Raw genomic sequence first — 5,313 nt, 5'->3', positions numbered from 1 at the left:
TGGGTGTGTCAGAGGCGGTGCGGTTGGCGCAGGATAGAGCAGGGTTTAGAGCTGTTGTGCATAGGGTCGCTATGAGTCGGAAACGACCCGATGGCACATAACAACAACAACAATAAGTCATCCTGGGCTTGACGGCTCCTAACTACAACACTATGCCAAAAACTGAAACCTAAAACGGAAGTCTGACTCATAGTGACCCTCCACTGGATTTCTGACGCTGTAAAATCTTTACAGATTTACAGAAAGACTACCCATCTTTCTCTCATAGATCACCTGCTGGATTCAAACTACTGACTTTTTGGTTTGCAGTGCAACATGCAATACATTATGACACTGGATATGTGGCACGTGCTTTTACAAAACATTTTTACATGCACCATCATATTTATTCCTAGTATTGCAGTTATAAATGTGTGTTCCATCATTTCCATTTCTTATTGAGAAACCTGCAACTCACGGCAGTTAATAGTTTTCTGATCAGAAGGAGGTCAGGCAGATCTAGGATTCAAACTCAAAGCTGTCTGTCTTCTAATTGGTGCTTTGAAATACTGCTTAGCACCACAACAGGAGTAATGAATCAGCTAGAGAAACCATGAGGGTGCTAACCTACCGGTGTACATAATTGATCAAAACACTTGCTCTGAATGGCTGGCTGCTTTAGATACACTTTACCAGGGGGAAGAGAATAATTACAAGTGACCATGGTAGATTCCTCTATCTGGTCGATTTTAACTTTCTCAAGCTCAGACCAGCTTTTAAGGCACTCTATTTCCAAGATTGAGGATCCCTGCCACCAGACTCAGCTGACTCGGGAATCTTACATCTTGGAAGCCTGGGGTAGGAGTGTGGACCTGCCACTTTGCCTTTAAGCTTTGTCAGCTGAGAATCATGTGAACTTTTATCTATACATGTATGTATTTGGAGATACAAAATGCATGGAAGGTAGGGATGGGAGTGACCATTTAAAAATAACGCCAAGAACGTATCCTATTCCTCCACATACCAATTTAAGTAATTTCATGTTTAGTATAAATTTTTCTAACTCACCCACCCCCACCTGACCAATGCCCTTTAATCATCTCCCAAAACCATCAACTTCAGTTTCTTTGCTGGATTCAGGATTGATGTCCAGGCCAAGAGGGGGAGCAGCTTCTCCCTGTCATTGTTGTTAGGTGCCGTTGAGTCCAGTCCAGTATGACTCATAATAATCCTATGAACAACAGGTCTAAATCCTGCCCTATCCTGTGCCATCCTCACCACCTCTGATGAACTTGGGCCCTAGAACAATCAAATGTCCACGGCTCACCAAGACACAGTTGTGTTTGTTGTAAGCTTCTTCCTGTTATTTCTTCTTGTACAGTGCTTGTAAACATGATTTCATTAAATATTCTATAAACTAGCAGACTATGAGTACGAGACAAAAGACAGTTGTTTTTATGAACACCAAGTTAAGTGCTTTGGAAAGATTTCTTAGGGGAAAGTCAGTTAGGGAGAAAAAATAAACAGGGATAGGGGAGTGTCCAAATTATATGAGGGTATGAAAACTGGGGAAAAAAATAGGTGAAACATCTTACAAATCTGAAAGTACTTATTTTGTCTTTCAAAGGTCTTAATCTATTTTAAAGGAGCTATAGCTGGATATTGTGGATAGCATTTTGTAAGTATTTTTGTCCATGGGAGGTGAATTGGAACTCTAATAAGAGAGTAGCCAGGAAAGAAATAGGGCTTGAATTTTCAGTGTCCTGAACTGAGTTTTGGTAACTATCCAAGATACCTGGAAGCTTAGTGTCTTTTAGGGCCTTTTGAGGGAACACAGTTCCACTGATCCTGTGATTTTGGTCTTTGAAACTCAAAGCAATCAACTGAGCTCATTCAATTTTTGACATCCAAGAATAGGAAATAATAAAATTGTTTAAGCCTCTAGTTTGTGGAGATTTGTTACAGCAGCAAGCAGAAACTAATCCAGCAGACATCTATCCGCCTCAATTTGGTCTTATTAAGATCAACACTCCCACTTTCCCTGAGATCTTCTTCATTACACAACATTTAGTCTTGTATCTGAACCCTTCCCCCCATTGATGGACTTCCTTTCAAAATGTAGCCCCCTCATAAATCCTTAGCTCCAATATGAGAAGGAGAGTAATTCCCTCTTAATAACAGACTGTTATCATAAGAAAGGTAATTGATACAACTACACTGAACACATAAAAGTGGTTGAAATGGCAAACATTTTGTCATATGTATTCATCAGGGATGTATTCTGTCTCCATACCTTTTCAATCTGTATGCAGAACAGATCATCTGAGACTCTGGACTATACGAAGAGGAATGTGGCATCAGGATTGGTGGAAGAATCATCAACAACCTGCATTCTGCAGATGACACAACCCTGCTTGCTGAAACTGAGGAGAACCTGAAGCGCTTGCTGCAGAAGATCAAGGACTAGAGCCTCCTGTATGGACTGAAGCTCAATGTCAAGAAAACAAAGATTCTAACCACTGGGTCGATTGGCAGCATCAGCATGGATGGTGAAGAGATTGAGATAGTTGACAGTTTTAATTTACTTGGATCCACAGTCAACACTTTTGGTAACAGCAGCCAGGAAATCAGGAGACGAATTGCATTGGGAAAGTCGGCTGTGAGGGACCTCTCAAGAGTACTGAAGAGCAACAATGTCAGGCTGGAGACTAATGTGCACCTGATCCCGGCTATAGTCTTCACAATTATGTGATATGCATTAGAGAGTTGGACAGTGAATAGGGTTGATAGAAAGAGGATTGATGCCTTTGAGCTGTGGTGCTGGAGACGAGTGTTGACTATACCATGGACTGCTAGCAGAACAAACAGGTTTGTCCTGGAGAGGGTGAAGCCAGAGTGTTCCCTGGAGTCAAGGATTCTGAAGCTTAGTCTGACATATTTTGGGCATGTTGCAAGGAGGGACTGGTCCTTAGAGAGGGACATCATGTTTGGCAGAGTGGAGGGGCGGCGAAGGAGAGTAAGACCTTTGATGAGATGGATCGATTCTGTGACTGGAGCGGTGGGAATAAGTGCATTTGAGATGGCTAGGTTGGCACAGGATAGAATAGCATTTAGAGCTCTTGTACATAGGGTCGCAATGAGTCGCAAGCGACTCGATGGCACACAACAACAACAACAACAACAACATTTTACATAAAAGAAAAAGAAAGCAAAACATCCCTGAAATGCAGTGAGACCACTGAGTCTTTCCTCTGAGTCATGGCCTCTGCCCAACAACTAACTGTGGAAGTCTTACTCTTCTTCCAAGGCCCATTGTTGAGCCTTCAGAAAAACTTATTGCCTGGGTTAATTCTTTGGCCTTTAACTCTGTATAGTTGTACTGGGTTTTCCATATGTTTATTCTTCTTCCTCCGAATCTTTTAACATGTTAAACTTCTATGTATGAAGAATAATGCATTTTTGTTTCCTCTTGTTGCCTAGCAAAAGCATGGACACTACTGAGATGGTCCATAAAGATAAGATTCCTTGAGTGATTAGTTCTTAACTGAGAGAATCACTTGATCTCTCTATCTGCCTATCTACGGATGGATCTGTCTGTCCATCCATCCATCCATCCATCCATCCATCCATCCATCCATCCATCCATCCATCCATCTGTTCATGCATCCACCCAACCCTGCAGAACACTTTTGCTGATGGTAGTTCAAGTTCTGGAGCCCTTACATTTGTATGAGAACTTCCTCACTGTCAAGACAATAATCTCTTCTGAAAGTGTTTTAAACTTGACTTTGTTAAATGACTTTGATACCCAAGCAGATGTGGTTCCAAAAGCAAACCCTCCCTGAACACTGAGCCCTGCCCCCTTGTGCTTGCAGGGGCTTTTATTGCAGATGTGTGGTCACCTTTAATGCTTTGCTAGCATCTCCTTGAGTTGCATCTTGTTTGGTAAATCAGAGGATCAGGGTAAATAAGAACAACTCGGAATGAGGTCACTATAGCTGCAACTTAACATCCTAGCTGTCACAAAGAGCTCAGGACTGTGCAGCATTTGATTGATTCATCATCGATAATTCAGAGCCAACTCAAATGCAACTAGCAGTCCAGAAACAACAACAACAATAACAGCAGCAGCACCTTGGGTCCACTCCGAGTGCACACATCTGCAGCAGGAGCACATGGGAACCCCAGCCAGGCAGAGCTGACAGGAGGTTCCTATCGGAAGCAGTCGCCAGGGAATATATTGGAAGGTTTTCATTTCCCCCGCTGTAGTTATCTATTCCTCCTTCCATGCTAATAGGATAATTTGATCGATGAATGTGCTGGGAAAAGCCAAGAGATGCATAAAAAGTGTGAAAGCACAGAGCTACAAATGAGTGGGCAGATTTACCATCTTCTCTCCAGAATCAAATCTGTCTGCCATCCACACTGGGTTGGAGACAGGCAGATCCAAGCTTTGGCTTAATTACACATAATTTGGGTGACAGCTGAAATGCAAACCTAAACATTCAATCAGTTAAAGATACACAAAATTAAGCATTTCACACAGTGTCCAACCCCTTCAATCTTTATTAATACTTTAATTATGTTAATTATACCATGGTTTCAAGCACTGCTACAACAAGCAGGGGGTGAGGTGGGGGGAGAGCCAGCCCTCTCAGCAGCACAGCTATGTGACGTTGGTGTTCAAGCAAAAAGTATAAATAGGATGCAGAGTTGCGATGAATCGCAGACCTGTAACTCTGCAGTCTTCCCAACTATCCTCACTCCTTTCTTGCATAATGATTACTATTCCTAGAGGCAGAGCCCCAAGCTGCCTTCCTTCTGTGTGCTTAATAAGTGCTCAATTAACATTTTGTGAATTAATTTGGAGCCAAAGATCAAGTCAGAGCCTTAAAGACAAAAAGAAAGAAGTGACAGATGTTTGGGATGTATTTGAGGTGGCAATGACCAATTAATTGCTAGCAGTTGTTTGTGCTATGTGAATAGGAGGTAGGGAGAGGGAGGCCAGTGGTACAGGGAGGAAGGCACTTTTGTATCTTTACATTACTTTACTTCCTTAGGCTTATTCATTTTTATTTTTTACCCCTGGCAAATGAAGAGGAGGCTAGACCTTAATGATTTCCAAATGCTATGCATATATTTTGAATGCTTTAGAGGTTGTTGTTGTTGTTGTTATGTGCCATCGAGTCGCCTGCGACTCATAGCAACCCTATGTACAACAGCCCTAAACTCCGCTCTGTCCTGTGCCAGTCGCACCATCTCTGACACTCCCATCCCAATTATCCCAGTCACTGAATCAATCCACCTCATAGAGGACCTTCCTCTCCTGCGCTG

The sequence above is a fragment of the Elephantulus edwardii genome, unplaced genomic scaffold (genome assembly GCF_000299155.1).
Source record: "Elephantulus edwardii isolate Elephantulus edwardi_28Jun2011 unplaced genomic scaffold, EleEdw1.0 scaffold00058, whole genome shotgun sequence".
NCBI lineage: Eukaryota > Metazoa > Chordata > Mammalia > Macroscelidea > Macroscelididae > Elephantulus > Elephantulus edwardii.
This window is presented reverse-complemented; position numbering follows the sequence as displayed.